This window comes from Musca autumnalis, unplaced genomic scaffold (genome assembly GCF_047663935.1).
Source record: "Musca autumnalis isolate F117 unplaced genomic scaffold, ASM4766393v1 scaffold_4, whole genome shotgun sequence".
Classification (NCBI taxonomy): Eukaryota; Metazoa; Arthropoda; class Insecta; order Diptera; family Muscidae; genus Musca; species Musca autumnalis.
This window is the reverse complement of record NW_027411977.1, coordinates 3,143,827-3,165,580: the sequence shown is the minus strand read 5'-3', so window position 1 is coordinate 3,165,580 and position 21,754 is coordinate 3,143,827. Positions and strand designations below refer to the sequence as shown.

Below are 21,754 nucleotides of genomic sequence, written 5' to 3'. Positions count from 1 at the left end.
TCTGTGTGGACTGAAATACTTTTTTCCCAAAAAAAAAAAACATATGTATTAGGGGGGTTTTCAACATTTTGGGCGTATGATCCGACAAAAGTATGGATAGGATTAAAGCTCAAAAATTTTCGGGGATATCGATAGATAGAGCTTTTTTATTACACTAGCTTACGAAAAACATTGGAAAACCTTCGGTAAAAATGTCCAAAGGATCGTCGAACAGACCCTTAACCACAAGGATTGGACAGATAGGGACCAAATTTGAACATAAACTAAGTTTCGACAATATTTTGAGATCCAAAGTTTGGACCAAATCGGTTGCTAAATCTATGTGAAATCGCGCGTACCATTTTAGCGAATATGTACGAACTTGTGCGCGATGTACCGGAAGGAGTGGACCTATAAGCGCCGTCTTCGAATTTCATCTAATATTCAAAGAAATATTACAATATCCAAAGTGTGGACGAACGGAGTATTCGGTTCGAGCTCTCCAGCCACTACATATGGTGCCATAGGGGTTTTTCCAACTTTCGGGCTGTTTTCTCAAGAAGTATGGCCTTGCCCCTGAAAAAACTTTTACTGTCATTATTGAGGCAGCGAATGTAAGTTGCTTCAACAAAATCTAAAGTGATTCGATAGCAGGTCTTAAAGTAAATTTATCCAAAATTTTGTGTTGGAGGTACCCGAAGGAGTGGATAAATATAGTCCGTATTCGAGCCTGATCAATATCTGGTAGATATATTAGGATGTGTAAAGTATGGACCAATTCGGCCACTCTCTTCAAGAGTTATCGTGCGCACAATTTTTCCGAACATTTTTGAACTTTTGTGGTGGAGGTACCTGAAGGAGTGGACCGATATGGCTTATCTTCGAACTTAAACTATGTTTGGACAAAATATTACTAAGGCCAAACTTTGGACCGAATCGGCAGACCTGTTCGAGAGTTATTTTGCCCTCCAACCTCCTCACACGGTGTCATAGGGGTTTTTTGCAACTTTAAGGCTATTTTCTCTGGAAGTATGGACTTGCCCCTGATGAAACTTATACCGTCGTATGGAGGGCAGTGAATACAAGTTGCTAAAGCAAAAATCAAATCGATTCGAGAGATGTTCCTAAACTAAACTTTTCCAAAATTTTGTGTGGGAGGTACCCGACGGAGTGGACCGATTGAGTCCATATTAAAACCTGATCTAAGTCTGGTACACGCTCCACGATGGGCAAAGTATGGACCAAATCGGTTACACCCTTCAAGAGTTATCGTGCGTACAAATTTTCCGAACATTTTCGAACTTTTGTGGGTGAGGTACCGGAAGGAGTGGACCGATATAGCTCATCTTCGAACTTAAACTAAGTTTGGACAAAATATTACGAAAGCCAAAATTTGAACCGAATCGGTTCATCCCTTCGAGAGTTATCGTGCGCTCCAGCCAGCCAGACAGACAGACAGACAGACGGACGGACATTGCTCAATCGACTCCAAATTGTCTGAAACACATTTCGTCCAAACATACTTGGGGTCTAAAACCATTATTTCGCTGAGGCACATTTTGCCCGTATGAAAGTGTATATACCCTTCATAGCCTAAAGGCTGAGGGTATAAAAAAGTAATAATTTAAGAGGCTTCAAAAAATATGTTGATAACTTTGTTCTTAGACCAAATTTTTCTTCCGTTCTTTTTGGAAAATGCACCTAGTTACTTTGTCAAAAAATAGACCTTTGGCCAAAGAAAACGCATTTGCTACCAATGTGCAATGGTTCGGACGCGCAAAACACCCGCCCAAGTGGTGTTGTTGTTGTTGTTGTAACAGTGTTTTATTATTATGTTTGTATGTTCGTTATCCTGTTCAATCTGGCTCTGGGTCTATCTCCAGTTCCAGGAAGTTGCCTACTTCGATGGGATGTAACCACAGATCCCCTGGAGTCGGATGAGTAGGCTTGGCGGGGCTGTTGAATAGGTGCTTAGTAACGTGCGGGCCCATGCCGCATACCAGGCAGATGTCTTGCACGGTGCGATCGATTCCCGCCCAATAGGAATTTAGGCGACTGCAATATCCCGAGCGTAATTGAGCCAAAATTACTCTGGTTTGTCGTGGCAGCTGACGCTCTTCAGCTGCGATAGATGGGGGATGTGCTCCGATGACTGCATTCACACAATACCTGCTTATGGTCTTAGCAACTGTGTCCGTGTGAATGCTGTTCAAACCTGCCTGATATGCCTGTTGTTCTCTCTTATATTGTTGGACCGTCGTCTCTAGAGCATAAATATCCTTCTTGATATGCCTGGGTGTATCGGTGGCCAGCAGATGGTGATTGGGATGGTTCTCACGGTAACACCCGAGCAAGTACTGCAACGATAGCATCTCATTATGTTTCCTCCTCATGTGTCTTTGCCTCGTCATGTATATGGTCCACTGTAGATTTGAGGAGGCACCCTGTTGCTGTTCTCAGGGCGGCGTTCTGACAAATTTGAATCTTATCCCAGTGCGTGTCACATAAATTCGGGGACCGAACTGGCGCCGCATAGCTTACCACAGACCGACCTATCGCTTTATACGTGGTCAACAAGGTTTCTTTATCTGCACCCCAAGTGCTGCCGGCTAGGGACTTGAGGACCTTGTTCCTACATTTCAGTTTATCGCAGATAGCTGCGGCATGTGCGGACTACGTGAAAGTGGTGTCGAATGCGACCCTTAGAATTTTGGCGCATTTTGTGGTCGGAATTCTGCTAACATCGACCCTGATATTCAACTCTCTTCTATACTGCGCCGTCCATGTGGTGAACAGAGTTGCCGTCGATTTAGTGGCGGATATCTGCATATTCCTCGCGTGGAAAAAGGTGGTAAGATCGGTTAAATAGGAGTTCAGTCTCTCACAGATGTCATCAGGGTAGGTTGTAGTATTTTATTAAGGATTATGGATTTTATTCGTGTAGTCTATCCATTTTGATGTATTTGATACATCAAACACGTCTTATCTGTTCAATTTTGATGAAATTCGGGATGTATGGCGGAATTAGGAAATAAATTCACAACATTTTATAGAAAGTGGTTCAGATTTGGATATACATATGTATATTTCGGCCAAAGTGAGCCAACATTTTGTATGAAAATGTGAAATGAACAATTTTATAAAGGAAATAAATGTCAAATGGAAAATAGTACAAAGCAAATATTTATTGGTTTTAATTTTTCTTGTTAGTCCCAATTTACATTGGGCGAGTTTACTTGCGTCAATTGTCATTTTGTAGGAGAGAGAGGTGAGGCATATGGTAACCTTTTGCCTCTCAGCACCCTCTCTCACCTACAAACTGACAATTGCCGCAAGTATACTCGCCTAATGTAAATTGGGACTTACAAAAAAAGAAACAAGCAATAAAGTATCACTCGGCTTTGTCGACAGAGATATACCCTCAGCCTATGTGGATTGAAATACTTTTTTCCAAAAAAAGGGCATATGAACCGACAAAATTTGCGGGAATATCGATAGATAGGTCTTTTTTACCATACTAGCATACGAAAAACATAATATCTCTATAAACAGGAAGGATCTTCGAAAAGACCCTTAACAACACAAAAATGTTGAACATTTGTGTGGGTGGTACCTCACAGATGGAGCCCACATTTGAACATTAACTAAGTTTCTACAATATTTAGAGAATTAAAGTTTGGACCAAATCGGTTGCTACTTCTATGAGATACTGCGCGTATCATTTTAGCGAATATTTTCGAACTTTTGTGGGGGAGGTACGGGAAGGAGTGGACCTATAAGCACCACCTTCCAATTTCATCTAATATTCGAAGAAATATTACGATATCAAAAGTGTGAACGAACGTAGTATTCAGTTCGAACTTTCCGGTCACTACATATGGTCACTACATCTCAAGAAGTATGGACTTGCCCCGGAAAAAAACTTTTACTGTCGAAATTGAGGCAGAGAATGCAAGTTGCTTCAAAAAAATCAAAGGGATACGAGAGCAGGTCTTAAAGTGAATTTATCCAGAAATTTGTGTGGGAGGTACCCGAAGGAGTGGACAAATATAGTCCATGTTCGAACCTGGCGTATATCTGGTATATTAGGATGTGCAAAGTATGGACCAAACCGGTCTCACCCATCAAGAGTTATCGTGCGCACAATTTTTCCGAACATTTTTGAACTTTTGTGGGGGAGGTACCTGAAGGAGTGGACCGATATGGCTTATCTTCGGACTTAAACTGTGTTTGAACAAAATATTACTAAGGCCAAATTTTGGATCGAATTGGCCGATCCGTTCGAGAGTTATCTTGCGCTCCAACCACCTCTCGTTTTTTCTCTCGGTTTTTCGCAACTTTCAGGCTATTTTCTCAGGAAGTATGGACTTGCCCCTGATGAAACTTATACCGTCGTATGGGGGGCAGTGAATACAAGTTGCCTAAACAAAAATCAAAGCGATTCGAGAGAAGGTCCTAAACTGAACTTATCCGAAATTTTGTGTGGGAGGTAGCCGAAGGAGTGGACCGATTGAGTCCATATTGGAACCTCATCTAAGTCTCATCTAAGGTAGACATTTCACGATTAGCAAAGTATGGACCAAATCGGTTACTCCCTTCAAGAGTTATCGTACGTACAACTTTTCCAAAAATTGTCGAACTTTTGTGGGTGAGGTACTGGAAGGAGTGGACCTATATAATCCATCTTCGAACTTAAACTAAGTTTGGACAAAATATTAGGAAAGCCAAATTTTGGACTGAATCGGTTGATCCGTTCGAGAGTTATCGTGCGCACCAGCCAGCCAGACAGACAGACGGACGGACGGACGGACATTGCTCAATCGACTTCAAATTGTCTGAAACACAGTTTGTCTAAACATGCTTGGGGTCTAAAACCATTACTTCGATGAGGCACATTGTGCCAGTATGAAAGTGTATATACCCTCGTTAGCATAAATGCTGAGGGTATAAAAACAGAAAAATTAAATCTGGCACCTCTGTAATATTCTCTTAACAATTTGAAAACTCTCTGCATGTGTATAACGAGTATAGATATGTTAGTGATTTCCTCTGGCTTACTATCTTCCACTCGTGTTTTTTTCGTGTATGTTTTTGTAAAGTTCGTTCAACTTGTCTCAATGTTCGTGTATGGACTTAAGGCATGAAGAATGCTTGTACACTTAGTCAGGCTCCTTTGTGGATACACTCAATATACGGGTAGATGTGTTTGTGCATGTTAGGGTTTGTTGTTGCAATATTAAAATCCTTTTTATTACATTTTTGCCTTGTTTTATTCATTTACTTCGACTTGCATATGAATGTAAATAAAGTATCGTAAATACATTTAAGGACACACAATCCGATTCACCACATAACCCCCACCAATATCATTTGGGATTTTTCCCTTTCACTCCTCAAGAGAAGATAGCCTGTAAAGAGAAGACAACAATTTTAACGTTTACTCGTTAGTGGTTTTGTTAATTTGTTGTAGTTCTTGTTATATTCAGTTGTAATTATTCCGCGTATGTTCCCTTCCAGAACCACTCCACAGCAATTACCATTCATGGCTTTCTTGGCCATAATGCTGTTGTGTTTATTGTACATATGTATGTATGTATTAATTATGTGTGTTTGAATGTTTATTTATTTGTTTGCCTAGGCGAATGAACTTAGGCAAATATCTGCGTAAATAATTGCGTGTGGATGCTATTCACTTAAATCAGAGTCAGTATATCATATGTTTGCAGTTTTATGTTAATGGTAGGTACATATGTATTGTACCTTCATATTTATATATGCATGTATGTGTGGGTGTTATAATCCCACGGACATTGTGTTTCTTTCTGTCAGTACTTGTGTGCCAATAGAAAAATATAATCAACGTTAATTTTGCTGTCTGCAGGAATGTCTATTCATGTTGTCATCAATGTATGTATGTATTTGTGCTACCACAGATAGAAATTATGGCAAAAAAAAAAATCGAAATCGTTATTGCAATGTTATTTATCCCAAATAAAAAGAACAAATGCTCTTATTATTTCAAACAATTTATTACTTTAGTACATCTGTTAGTTGAGTGCAAATATGATGTTGATTGTCATGACATATTTACATATGTATGCATTTAATTCGTCTAATATCCTAGTATTACTTCGCAAAAACAGGGGAATAAACAAGCGGTTAAAGATGTCCCTTGATTTAATTGTAGCAGTGTTGGGGAATAAAATCTGAAGGAAAAACATTTTTTGTCCAGTAGAATTTTGAGTTTCTCATTTAATCTATATAAATAAAAATCAAATGTCGTTCGTTGGTAATGGCATCAGTTGAGAACGTCGATCATCATAACCCAACTTAGGTTTATATGCAAAGAAAATTTGACCACGCCCACTTTTTAAATTTTCAACTTTTATCTTTTCTACTAAAACAACTGAACTGATTTTCCTGAAATTGTCAGGGAATGTACAGCGATGACCCCCGGTGAAAATAGGAGATATATTTTGTTGAATTTCGGAAGAGGCTGGGTACTTCCCCTATACCCTATTTCTTTAAAAATGCTATATTTAAAATAATTACGAATGTTTCGGTTTGAAAATTAATTTGTTAGACAATTGTGGTTGTGTCTCCTACTTACAATTTTCAAATCTTTATAAACAAAAATCAAATGTCGTTCTTTGGTAATTGTTGCATCAGTTAAGAACGGCCAGAACGATGTGGGTAATTTTTTTTAAATGATCGTCATAGCCCAAGTTTTTATGGAAAGAAAAATTGACCACGCCCACGTTTTTAAATATGTTATATCTACAAAACTACCGAATCGAATATCCTGAATTTTTTCGGAAAATGTCCCGTGGTGCAAAATGCTACATATTTGTTAATGAGTTTCGGGGGCGTATTGCTTTATAATTGCTATATTTGTTAAACTTATAAATTCACCGGCTTTCAAATTAATTTTCAAAACAACGGTGGTTGCGCCCCCGATCAAAAGTTCTTACTTGGGGCCCGAAGTCCGAACCACGGTCACTTTTAAGTATGTTATATCTCCAAAATTAACTAACCGATTTTCCTGAAATTTGTGGAATGTGCCGTGGTACTCGTAGGCATGAATTTCGGATGTGGCACGGTATCTCCCCTATTAAGACAGAAAAATTGCCTTAAATGGTGACGTTCAACGTTCCATCAGCCATGAAAAAACTAAAAAAAAACATATAAGTTGACTTTTCACATTAAACAAGTGTTTTTCGAGCTTGTGGTCATGTTTTTATTTTTTTTTCAATATTTCGCAATTCCTTTAAATTGCATCTTCAGAGAAAATATGTATAATTTATAAAACGAGTGTAAAGTTTACTTATAACTATGATAAACTTCACTATCGTCGTCGAGTGTAAGTATGGCAAGTCGACTTTACCATTTTTTAAATTTTATAAGATCGCGTTAGGATAAAAATAGGGGACAGTGACTATAATTGATAAATGTAAAATCCTCAATGAATAACTCGGCTTCACAATGGACCCGAAGAATTTAGGTAGAAAATACCTATTTTGAATTGTAAAGCATAAAGTCCATTAAAAGTTGTCATTAAAAATCCACATGACGGGCCAGCAACGCGGACCCGGGTCTGCTAGTACGAGTATTGAATAAATTTAGTTGATCTATACAATTTTAACCACAACATATTATAAATATTTCCAAACGAAAAAAACTTCGTTCATAGTCAATACTCCGTCAAGGTATTTCAGTCCCCCTATTCAGTAACTTTTTAACAACTTTACTCATTGTTTATTTTACAAAAATTTCATTTGTCTGTTTTGTAGTTGTTACCATAGACCAGTGGAAGGCATTGTGACTCACAAGAGAGACCATGTGCTCTAAGCGATAGAGTTGGACTATCTCGTTCAATTGAACGATTCGGATCACTGCCCTCGTTCAAAGGCGAATGAGTAACATCATAAAAACCAACGTGTGAAATTAAGTATACGCAGTTTTGCCAAAGAAATTTCCGGTGTCCATTGAACGAGATATTGATCTGGATCGTTCAATTGAACGATATTGCCCAACTCTACTAAGCGAGCGTAAATTGGTTATCGCTCACAGCCTGTGTAGATCAGGTGTGCTCAGAATAGTTGGTGCATTAGTAGTGGTAAGACACTCTCCCCATTGCTAAGCAATGGTAAATCACAAATGAAGAGAGAATACGGGTGGTTTGTTTTTACGCTACCGTAAGGAAGCGAGCACCAATGGTGTAGATGGTAACACTTTACGCTCATTGAGAGCACAAGGGAGACCCAACAAATTTCTCTGCCTTACTCTGCCATAGACTAATGAATGAATAGAGAGAGAATTTGTAATGTGTTTGTTTTTTGTAGGGGTCGCCCCTGCTCTCAATATGCTCTGTGTTCACTCAATTCCATTTTGTTTTGGGGTAAATTGCAAGATTTTGTTGATTGTTTTATGTAAGGATGTAGATCCGGCCAATATTATCCACATATTGTCTTTTACCATCATAAATAGTTTAAAAATGCATAGTTACCATTTTAAAAATGGAGTACCTCGTCAACTGACTCAATTCTCACGCAATGAGAGAATTTGACTGAGAGGATTTCTTTGTCTAATGAATGAGTCTACACGCAAAAAAAACGGCCTCTCTAACATATGTCCCAAACATATTTTGCAGCAAACATATATATGTTTGCAACAGTCCTAAACCTAATATATGTTTGGGTCTGCAAACAAATGTATGTTTGGGTGGAAACAAATATATTATTGGTTGCAAAAATATATATGTTTGGGTGCAAACATATATATGTTTGGGTGCAAAGATATTTATGTTTGGGTGCAAAAATATATATGTTTGGGTGCAAACAAAGATATGTTTGGGTGGAAACAATTTTATGTTTGGGTGCAAACATTTTATATGTTTGGGTGCACAAAAATACAAACCCAAAAGGCACAAAAAAAAAACAAACACATGCACCAGTGGGCGCTTACTGAGAGCAAGGGAGCGTAAAATTCAATGTAAAACATTTTAAAATGTGTGCTCACTTGCTCTCAGTAAGAACTCACTGGCTATCTCCATAGTATACACACAAATGTTGTGGTTTTTTATTGAAAGACAAAAGAACAACAAACACATAGGTACATACAAAATTCCAAAGAAATACATAACACACTTTAATAAAAGAAAAACTAATTGAAATAATTTGTAAATAGTCACACTTTTAAAAAGGAAAAATATATAGAAACGTAGTTGAAAGCTTCTCCTTAGTTGTGAAATAAAACAAATTGTCTTAATAGTTGAAATCATCAGCGGGGAATCGGCATCTAGAATCAAATGATTATGTAATGTAATAAAAAAATATGAATATGCCATATTTCAAATATACATAAGTATGTATGTAATTACCAACATTAAATGCGATTTCTTCCTTGTCCAATAAAATAATATCATTCAACTTTCCGATTCAATTATAAAATGTATTGGGCATTTAATTTACTAAAAAGCACAATTTCTTTAAGAAAACACAAAACACTGATTTATTTACTCACTTTACCGTCTTGACTCTACAAAGGCAACTAAAACACTGAAGAAAGAAAAAACAAAATAATTCATACCATTTCTTCTTATCGTCTTCGCCTGCTGTTAACAACAACAAAACAAGAAACACACGAGTTTGACGCATACACGCCATTAAAGCACCAAAGCCCCCTTCTTCGCTTCTACGTCTTCTATTATACAATACACACAACTCTTTATTATAAAACAGCATTCCGAAGCCGCGAGAGCACTGTTATTACTCTCATTGACAAACATCCTCATCATACCCAAACATATCAAATCGAAATATGTTACAAAATGTTGCAAACATATATTTGTTTGCAACCGGTCCCAAACATAAATTTGTTTGGATCCAAACATATTTCTAACATAAATTTTTCTGCGTGTATGGTTGTTACAAAAACAAAACAAATTTTAACAACTTTTTAATCGATAAAAGTTACAGAATTCCTATGCAGATCTCATATCTTAAAAAATGCTTAAATTTTTTTCTCTAAGTTCGTTTGTCAATATAAATAAGAATTATTTGTGTGCTTAGGTATTGGTTTGAAGGGAAGAAAAATATTTTCTAAATCTTCTTTTTTTGAGATGAAGACGTCTATTTTATTTTTTAAAATAGTTGGTTAATCCCAGAGTCGTTATAATATTTTATTAAAACAACTTTTATTTATTAGTGGGGGAAAATTTGCCATTGTTCACCAAGACAGGGAAGGTTATAATTTCAGATCTCGCCACTGAATCTCAAGAGTTCTCTTGTTTTTTTGTTTGTTCAACAAAAAACGAAACTAAATTCGTTTATTACAGAGTAGTTGTGAAAGTCATTTATTAAATTTGGTTTGGAATAAGTGTTGCAATCAAAAATTAAAAGAAAATAATTATTTTTTTTAAATTTTGCCTGTAAAGGCGAAGATCATTTTTAATGATTTTTATTAATTTTCTCGTTTAGAGTTAAGCTTGATGATCGAAAATTGTTTGCAAGTGAAAAAGGAAAGCCAAGGACTCGAACCCACACAGTCACCAAATTACGTGACCTGGTTTCGCTATTTGTTGAGTAGCTCTTCAGACGTATCGACTGTGGGATGGCTTCTCTGTCCTAGAACTTTTGGTTTTTCAAATGCAAATGTGTTTTTATACATTCCCGGATATTTGGCAGTTGATTTGTATTTCTTAATAATGTTTGGCTTTGAACGCTAACACGCCGTGATAACATTTTTTCATATGTTTTCAAGGACGCGGGTTCCGGCTGGGATTTGAACCAAAAGTTCTAGGACAGAGAAGCCATCCCACAGTCGATACGTCTGAAGGGCTACTCATTGATCGCTGTTATAAACTTAAGCGCATATCTTTATGTTACTGCCACATAACCCACTTTTATTTATAAATTAATTTCACTTTTTTACTTGTCACAATTTGCACTAAAAATATACATCACAAATAAAAATATAAAGCTAATACCATTTGTAACATTGTGGGATCTTCATGTCAATGGATGTTTTCATGTTCTATTTGAAATGTCCTTCCTGTTTTAAAATGACAGGGTATTCATCTGCATCATTTACTGTTGTCGCCGTTGGAAAATGTCTAAAAATTAGTTGGTATTTATGCTTTCGAATGACAAAGACACATAGACAATAGAGGACCACAACAACCAGGCAAGAGGCATCTGTTCAAGCTCATTTTGTATGTCTCAAGGCAATCTTCTTGTATGACAGCCTAAGAAACAAACCAAACAAAACATAACGTTGAAAATCCTAAACACTGAAACAATCTACAGCACCCACACACACAAACACGCACTGGGACATGCTGAAAAAAAAAGAACGGCAACAACAATCCAATACGAATAAATTAGTCCACAAACGAAGCACAAGGAGAGCAAGAAAAAACAGAAACAACAACATTAAGAGGATATCAAAAATAGTAACAACAAATCTGAAGAGTAGTAAATGTGCATTTGTAGGACACGCATTCGCCATTTGAATGTCATAGCCGAGTTTTGGGGGCAACAACTCATTGACTCATCCATCGGCTGGTTTACTCTTACTTTCTCTGCCTGGCTGACTGTTTATTCATCACAAAAGCTTTTATTTTTGGGGGGGAGAAGAATACGATTGTGATGAGAGCGAGAAATATATAGAGAGTGAAAAGCTCTTTGGGGTAAGGTTCATGTTTGAATGTGTATGTGTTGATTTTTTGGCCAACACACCATAGAAATGTGTTACAGTTTTTGTTGTTGCTGTCTGTGTGTGTGCGTCTGAAGCATCTACAGGACATTCGTTTTAAGGATAATGGCACAAATTTCAGTTTCATTTCGGTGCTGGTTTCGAGAGTTTGTCACCTGTTTCGAGCGCGCCATCAAAATGTTTGGCAAAGGAAATAAACAAAACGCCAACACACAAACGGACGCGTCGTGAACTTGACACACTAACCAAATAATCAGAAAAAAATAGATTTCAAATCTTGGCCGTTAAACCGTTACGCTGTGCAATATTCTTGGCTTGCCCTGTTTTCGTATGGGGCATGCTTGTGGGCATGCTTTTGTCTCCCAACCAATATCCTTAAAGTGTTCCAGATATTGGCACGAAATACAACAAATTGTCCTGTTTAAATCGTGTTTTTTTTTTTTGTTTAACTTCGTTTGTTTTGTGGTGCCTGCAAACGGCACCAAACGGAATATGATTAAGTTCTTTAAGATGTGATACAACTGATGGTGGTGGCAATCGTATTTTCTGTTTTAGTAAAGCCATTACGCTCGTCTTCGTTGCAAATTGTTTGTTTAGATTGGAATTTGGCCCCAAGTTATTGTCAAGTTACCACCACAAATAGTTCCGTATGTATGGAATCTGCGTTGATAAAAAAGTCCCATACAATCTCGCGTTGCCATCAAATCGTTTACCAACAAGGGAAGTGTCCTGTCTAAGTTTGTATGTATTTGCAATGATTGGCGGTGTAAATTTGTGTGTTTAAAGTAAGCGATCACGCACAACATAAAGCTATTTGCATAAATATCCATAAATTTGTGAGCTAGTGAAAAAAGTTTGTGTATTTCAATTTGGAGTCAAATAAATAAAGAAGCCAAAATTATTTATTAAAAGAGTTATATTCCGTATCCGCTTATCAAAAAAAGTGTAGAAAGCCCCAAATTAAAAGCTGTGAATAATAATAATAATTGTTCCACAAACATCCCAGATGGGATAAGGGAGACTTCTCTCATATCAATGAGTGCACCCCGATTCATATTAGATCAATGATATGGGACCTACTGTTTATTGCCGAGTCCGAACGGCGTGTCCTAAGACACCACTTGTAGAGAAGTTTTACAAGGCTGAAATACTCAGGAAATGTCGCCAACATCACTGAGGGGTATAGTAACGAAAATTTAAACGAAAAATTAAACTCCCTTCGATTTATGTAAACGCGGGTAATAATAATAATACAGTGTAAAGGATTTCAACATTTATTGGATCTCAAGAGATTTACTTTGGATAAAATTAAAAGCAATCCTCAACTTCTTGCCAGCAGAGTTTACAACAGTTTGTTATTTATAAAGGTATATGGCGGCATAATATACAGAATTGTGGTTTCTATTTTCCTCATTGAATTTAAACTTAAGTTAAAAACAAGCTGTGGGTCGTTCCATTTAAAAACACTGTTTACCACGAGGGCTGCACGATAACTTTTTGACCATTTGATATTTTAATTGGAATATTAGATATTTTCCTAAAAAAATCACTTTGCAAAAAAAAAAAAAAAAATAATAATAAAAAAACAATAAAAAAAAATAAAAAAAAAATAAAAAATAAAGAATTTACTTGTGAATATTTTCGTCTAATCACACTGTGCAACAAAATGGAGGTGAAAGTCTGGGACACGGGAACCCCGAAGGACAGATCCGCCGTGAGTCGAACTTCCGCGTTATGGCGTGATAGGCGTACAGAAATAAGGCCCCAGGAAATAACACCCCAAATTGAAAATGAAAATAGGCCCCAAACAGGTATATGAAAAACAACAACAAAACTTTTGGGGTCTAATTTCGTCTTTTTGGGACCTTTTTTGATTTAACTGTTGGGGCCAAATTGTCTTCACAACAAGTAAATCGAAATTTTGAAAATCAAATTGGGGTCTAAATAATATTGGGGCCTAATTGAATTTTTCATTAGGGCCTTTTTGCACATGTCTGGGGCCTAAATATATTTTAGTGTTTAACAAAAACAAGAAATTGGGGAGCATTTTCTAAAGTTTTTATAAAGATATGATCAAAAAATGGGGTGCAATTTCGAAAACTTTATTAAGAAAAAAGCGAAAAAATAAAGGACTCAAAATAACAATAATTTTTAGTAATAATAAGCAAAAGTAAAAACTTATTTCATAGAATTCAAAAAATTATATGATAAGTAATAATAATTGGTAATAATTATTACTAATGTTGCAGATTTTGACAGTTGTGTAAAGGAAAAGCTGCTGAAAAAATGTTTCAGCAACATTAAGAAAGTAAATAAGTATGTAATTAAAAAAAAAATTAAGTAACAGTGTTTTATTTATAAATGCACTTAAAAGTAGAAAATAATTTTGATGATGGAATCTCTCAAATAAAACGCTTGCATTTAAATTAAAACTTGTGATAATATTGAACGGCAAGCGTTTTATTTGAGAGATTCCATCATCAAAATTATTTTCTACTTTTAAGTGCATTTATAAATAAAACACTGTTACTTAATTTTTTTTTTAATTACATACTTATTTTCTAGTTTTTAGTGCATTTAAAAATAGAACACTGAAACTTATTAATTTTATAATTATTTTTAATTTTTTTGTAAATACATTTTTTTAAGATTTTTAAATTTTATTTGTATATACTTGAGATTATAAATGATATTTAATGATGGTGCCCATATAGCGGTACCACCCGATTTAAGTTGTTTTGAGGATTTTGTCTTCGAGTTCCCAGTTGTACAGAAACGTCCCCACCAAAATTGTGTACATGGGTCAGATTTTGAAATAAGTATTTATTTTTTGACTGTTTGTATGCTTGTGTGTGTGGATGTGTGTAGTAGTGAACAAGATAGACTGAATGTGGAAAAGGCAAGTTGAGAAGGGGAAGTTCGGAGAAGGTTGTTTGGAAGTTCGGAAGGGGGTGGAAGTTCCTAACATCCACCTTCATAACACCACCCCTTCGAACAACCTCTACCGATCTTCCGAACAACCTCATTCAAACTTCCGCAAAATCTCCTCCGGACAACCTCATCCCAACTTTCAAACAAACTCCTCGGAACTTCCGAACAACATTCACTTTAACTCCTAACAATTTACACCGAACCACCGAAAAACCACCGCCGAACTACCTCCTCCGAACTTTCCCCTCTCAACATGCTCTTTCAATTTTCAACGGAACCCCATAACCAATTTAGACCGAAAATGTAGATACAAACTTTAAAATGCCTGAAATTGGGTGGTACCATTAAAACCTGGACCTATGTCCACAATTTTTGGTGGAGAAGTTGGGAACTCGAAATCAAAGTTACAGCCATTTCGGCCCAAAAATTAAGACAAAAACATTTGAAATCGGGAGGAGCCGTAATATGGGGGCTATACCAACACCTGGACCTATGTCACAATTTTTGGTGGAGAAATTTCTGTACTACTGGGATCTCCAAATGGCAAGTTACACGCAATTCGGTATAAAAAAGAAGATAAAATCCATAAAACACTTGAAATCGGGCGGTACCGCTATATGGGGGCTATACCAAAACCTGGACCTATGTCCATAATTTTTAATGGGTACGTTTCTGTACTTAGTTGTCAAAAAGCAGCCAATACGGGCTTAAAATGACGATAAAATACCTTAAATCGGGTGGTACCGCTGGATGGGAGCTACAGGAAAAAAATGGACCCATATTGAGTTTGGTTTCATATTCATGTATTGTCATTCAAATCTGAAAAGTGTACAAAGTTTTAGTTCGATTGGTCAACTACAACTGTGTGAAAAATGAGTTACCAGATTTGAAAAGCAAATTAGATAAAAAACTGTAAAACAGTGTAAAAAGGGACCAATATTGGTTTCGATTTCATATTCATGTATTGTCATTCATATCTGAAAAGTGTGCAAAGTTTTAGTTCGCTTGGTCAATTACAACTGTCTTAAAAATGAGTTACCCGATTTGAAAAGCATGTACAATTGAACACTGTACAACACTGTAAAAATGTACCAATATTGGTTTTGATTTCATATTCATGTATTGTCATCCAAATCTAAAAAGTTTGCAAAGTTTTAGTTCGATTGGTCAACTGCAACTGTGTGGGAAATGAGTTACCAGATTTGAAAAGCAAAATACCTGAAATCGGGTGGTACCGTTATATGGGAGCTATGGGAAAAAATCGACCCATATTGATTTTGGTTTCATATTCACGTATTGTCATCTAAATCTGAAAAGTGTGCAAAGTTTTAATTCGATTGGTAAACTGCAACCGCTTTACAAATCAGTTACCAGATTTGAAAAGGGGGTTAAGTTAGACACTGTAAGAATGGTCCAATATTGGTTTTGATTTCATATTCATGTATTGTCATCCAATTCTGAAATGTGTGCAAATTTTAAGTTCAATTGGTCAACTGCAACTGTGTGAAAAAGTAGTTACCAGATTTGAAAAGCAAATTAGATAAAACACTGTAAAACAGTGTAAAAATGGACCAATATTGGTTTTGATTTCATATTCGTGTATTGTCTTCCAAATCTGAGAAGTGTGCAAAGTTTTAGTTCGATTGGTCAACTGCAACCGTGTTAAAAATGAGTTACCAGATTTGAACTAAACACACACCAAGGCAAGTTAAACAAAACACTGTAAAAAGATACACCTTTTAACAATGTTTAATTTATATACCTCATCTTCCATTGGGAGCATATTTGTGCATATAGCGTTTTCTTCAAACACCATCCTATTTAAAAATGCTAAGGCATTTATTTTTCCTTTTTTATAGAGGAAGGAAGGAAAATATATTTTAAAAAAATCGCGTGATTTTTTAAATATATTTTTCTTCAGCTACCCTCCTAATTCTGTTTGACTTGACTTGGAGAGAAAAAATATATTAAAAAAAATCGCTCGATTTTTTAATATATTTTTTTCTCTCCAAATCTCCAAATCAAGTCAAACAGAATTAGAAAGAAATGGAAAGAAAAAATATATTAAAAAATCGAGCGATTTTTTAGATATATTTGTTCTCTCTAAATCAAGTCAGAAAGAATTAGAAAGAAATGGAGAGAAGCTGAAGAAAAATATATTTAAAAAATCGCGCGATTTTTTTAAATATATTTTTCTTCAGCTACTCTCCCTTTTTTCTAAATCTGTTTGAATGCATTTGGAATGAAAAAATATATTAAAAAAATCGCGCGATTTTTTTTAGTATATTTTGTCTCTCCAAATCAAGTCAAACAGAATTAGGAGAGTAGCTAAAGAAAAATATATTTAAAAAATCGCGCGATTTTTTAAAATATATTTTTCTTCAGCTACTCTCCACTTTTTCTAATTCTGTTTGATTTTTTAAATTATTTTTTTTAAATATTTTTCTTCATCTACTTTCCATTTCTTTCTAATTCTGTTTGACTTGATTTGGAGTAGTTAAAGTCTGTCTCGGGTTTGTTTGGTTTTTTGTCAGACCGAAATTTGTCCACACTTTTTCGAGCATGAATGCTTCAACTATGTGATGGGAGTTTTTGGAGCCGGCACAAATTTTTTGCCAACGATGTGATGCAAACTTCTTTGTATTTTGTTAAAATATATACTTTGTGATTCTTGTTGAAAACTATAAAAATATATACATACATATATGTATATAGAAATTGGTACAGAAATACTTACTTATCACAATGTTTCTGAAAAACATTACGAACGGTACTTGATACCGGCGATCCACTTCCCAAAGATTTTGCGATTCCTACGCAATCGTCTTTAATCTTATTTAAAATTTTAATTTTTATCACATTCATAGACGCCTGCTAGTACACTTGAAAATAACAGCTTGTTTCTAGGTGGCTTTAACATGCTACAATCGTAAAAAAGTACAGTCATCAATTAGTAACATATTACAAACTATTGATTGAATATCTTTAAAGATATTTTTTGAAATTACACCCCAAATTTAGGGCTTCATTTACGCCCCAAATTTAAGTGAATAAATATTTTGGGGCAAAGTTTGCAAAGTTTTAGTTCGATTGGTCAACTGCAACTGTGTGGGAAATGAGTTACCAGATTTGAAAAGCAAAATATGTACCTGAAATCGGGTGGTACCGTTATATGGGAGCTATGGGAAAAAATCGACCCGTATTGATTTTGGTTTCATATTCACGTATTGTCATCTAAATCTGAAAAGTGTGCAAAGTTTTAATTCGATTGGTAAACTGCAACCGCTTTACAAATCAGTTACCAGATTTGAAAAGGGGGTTAAGTTAGACACTGTAAGAATGGTCCAATATTGGTTTTGATTTCATATTCATGTATTGTCATCCAATTCTGAAATGTGTGCAAATTTTAAGTTCAATTGGTCAACTGCAACTGTGTGAAAAAGTAGTTACCAGATTTGAAAAGCAAATTAGATAAAACACTGTAAAACAGTGTAAAAATGGACCAATATTGGTTTTGATTTCATATTCGTGTATTGTCTTCCAAATCTGAGAAGTGTGCAAAGTTTTAGTTCGATTGGTCAACTGCAACCGTGTTAAAAATGAGTTACCAGATTTGAACTAAACACACACCAAGGCAAGTTAAATAAAACACTGTAAAAAGATACACCTTTTAACAATGTTTAATTTATATACCTCATCTTCCATTGGGAGCATATTTGTGCATATAGCGTTTTCTTCAAACACCATCCTATTTAAAAATGCTAAGGCATTTATTTTTCCTTTTTTATAGAGGAAGGAAGGAAAATATATTTAAAAAAAATCGCGCGATTTTTTAAATATATTTTTCTTCAGCTACCCTCCTAATTCTGTTTGACTTGACTTGGAGAGAACAAATATATTAAAAAAAATCGCTCGATTTTTTAATATATTTTTTTCTCTCCAAATCTCCAAATCAAGTCAAACAGAATTAGAAAGAAATGGAAAGAAAAAATATATTAAAAAATCGAGCGATTTTTTAGATATATTTGTTCTCTCTAAATCAAGTCAGAAAGAATTAGAAAGAAATGGAGAGAAGCTGAAGAAAAATATATTTAAAAAATCGCGCGATTTTTTTAAATATATTTTTCTTCAGCTACTCTCCCTTTTTTTCTAAATCTGTTTGAATGCATTTGGAATGAAAAAATATATTAAAAAAATCGCGCGATTTTTTAAATATATTTTTCTTCAGCTTCTCTCCATTTCTTTCTAATTCTTTCTGACTTGATTTAGAGAGAACAAATATATCTAAAAAATCGCTCGATATTACAAACTATTGATTGAATATCTTTAAAGATATTTTTTGAAATTACAACCCAAATTTAGGGCTTCATTTACGCCCCAAATTTAAGTGAATAAATATTTTGGGGCGTGAATGCATACTTTGGGGCCTAATTGCATTTTCGTTGTTTGGGGTGATAATGCATATTACAAATGCACCCCAATTTCAAAAATGCATTTTGGCCCCAATAAAATTTTGGGGCATAATTGCAATATTTTTTTGGGGCCAAATTTCCTAGTTTGGGGCCTTTTTGTATTGGGGCAATTTTTCAAATTGTAAAAACACCCCTAAAATTGGGGTCCATTTTCATTCTCGTTTGGGGCGTTATTTCTTGGGGCTTTATTTCTGTACGCCGGCGTGATATTGCGATATTTTTGAGATGAATGTCTTCAGTCGAATCGAATGAGGATTATTTTGGTAGAGCACTTCGACCACGAAAACGCGACAAAATCGATTAGTTGTCAATGCGAGCCGTACATAACATTTTCTGAACGACATTTTTGCAGAACATTTCGAAGCTGAAAAACGTCATCTTGTGGTACTTTTATAGCGGCTCTTAAAATAAAGGACGAAAAGGATATTGAAGGAAGCGATTTAGAAGGTCAAAGTGCTCTACGAAAATAATCCTCATTCGCTAAAACAACAGTAAACAAAGATATAACGCTAATTCCTGATGCCTTACAGGGTCTCTAGCAAAAACTTCATCACGCCATAACGCGGAAGTTCGACTCACGGCAGATCTGCCCTTTGCCCTGCCCTGCCTTTTTTATAACGGTTAAAGTAGTGAAAATCTGTTATCGTTTTTTTGTGGGGTTTTTCAGACTTAAACCACTATAACTTAGCCATAACTTGTTCGAAAGATATTATTTACCCCTTTAAAAGGGAGAAAAACAAAACAAAAACAAACACTTGAATATTTTTCTGGTGAACTTTTGTGGCACAGTGCCATTTGTCGACATTTTTCGAAAAGTTTCCACCTTCTCAAGGCCAAAACTGCCTGAAGGAGCGTTCCAATGCCTTCGCGATGTATTAGAGAGTTCTTAATTACTGTCTTGGCTACAACTTTTGTCCTTGCGTTCGATCGTAATCTCAATGGTTTGGCAGTTATATGCCAAAATGTCCAAAAAACGTAGATAAAAAACTTAAAGTCAAAATCGGGAGGCTCGATTTTCACCATAGACCTATGGTCTGGTGGACTTTTTTGCTCAGTTTAATCCCAGGAATAAGAAACGCGAAGGGCCCATGAAGGTTTTCAAATCGCCCCGCCCTAGAATATACACTTTGATACGACCAAAAATGTGCCTCATCGAAATAACGGTGCGCACGATAACTCTCGAACGGATCAACCGAATTTGGGGTATGGTAATATTTTGTCCAAACTTAGTTCAAGTTCGAAGATGGACCATATCGGCCCACTCCTTCCGGTACCTCCCCCACAAAAGTTCAACATTTTCCTGTAAAATGTTTAACACCATTTTATAATAATAACTCTCGAAGGGAGCAATTGATTTGGTCCAAACTTCACACATCTTATTATTCCTTCCAGATATATATCGGGTTTCAATATGGACTATATCGGTCCACTCCTTCGGGTACCTCCCACACAAAATTCGGATAAAGTGAAGTTTAAGAGCTCCTCTCGGATCGTTCTGAAATTTTCTTCAGTACGAGTAGGTTGTCCTTGCGGCTCCCTTTACGACGGTACAACTTTTTGGCCTAAAACCTCCAATAAACCCTGACGGCACCAACCAAAATGGCAAATCCGCAAGATAATTCTCACAGGGAGTTTCTGATTGGTGCAGGCTTTGCACATCGTATTATTTCATCCAGCCATGTTTCAGGTTGGAATATGTACTATATTGGTCAACTCCTTTGGGTACCTCCATAGGAAAAAGTAAAGTTTAAGATCTCCTCTCGCATCGTGTTATTTTTGATTTTTTCAGTAAGTTGTTCTAGCGGTCTCATTTACAACGGTACAATTTTTCCGGAGTAAGTCAATACTTCCTGAGATAATGGTCCAAAAGCTCCAAAACCCTGCCGGCACATACTAAAATGGCTATTGTGCAAGATAACTCTAGTGCTAGTGCTTTTTGTAATTTTTCTTTATTATAATTTATAATTATAATAAATATATTTAAATAAAATAAAATAAATATTTCGAGTCCTTTATGAAGAAGTTTGGTTACTAAATATGTTTGGTACATAGACCCACATTAAGGTACCTACAGATTTGAAAACAAACTCTTGATTCAAAATCAAAATATTTTATATACGGCATAATTATTGTGTGTTTTTTGTCAGCGGCTGAGGGTATATTTCCGTCAGCACAGTTGACTGATACTTTCGTACTTGTTTTTCACAAATTTCGATGAGCATAATCACGGCAAGAGTGCATCGATCAAATTAAATCTTCGTCGTCCAAAAACGGCCGTTGCGAGAACGGATAATGTAAGATCGCCATGTTATATACCGTGAGATAAAGGCATCCTTGGACATTTCTACCACCAACTAACATTTGATATTACATGAACACCAGGCCGCAAAAATGGGGGTTTCTCGTTGGAAAATCACAGACGACGAATCTTGGATCTATGTCTAAGAGCCCGAAACAAAACAGCAATCGACCGTGTGGGTCTTCGAATGCGGGGCAAACCCAACCAAAGTTGTTTATGTAAGAAGCACTTCGAAGCAAATGGTCGCCTGTTTCTTCGGTAAAACCTGACCATGTGTCGACTATACTACTTTGCCTGAAGTTCTGTGAGAAATTCGAAAAACGAACAAAAGAAGGCAAATCATTGTGCACTATGAAAA

General features: G+C 35.8%; 1 protein-coding gene across 7 annotated transcripts in view; it reads left to right on the top strand.

Moving 5' to 3' along the window:
• LOC141404013 (phosphatase and actin regulator 1) overlaps positions 1–21,754 on the top strand; it is a 553,592-nt gene that overhangs the window by 28,097 nt on the left and 503,741 nt on the right. The window contains exon 1 of one of the 7 annotated variants that reach the window (XM_073987193.1): positions 11,086–13,061. The exons of 5 other annotated variants lie outside the window; for them this stretch is intronic. The gene's annotated coding sequence lies outside the window, so the exon portion shown is untranslated. Of the gene's footprint in view, positions 1–11,085; positions 13,062–21,754 lie in introns of those variants that run through there. One more of the 7 variants, XM_073987194.1, reaches the window with a different exon arrangement.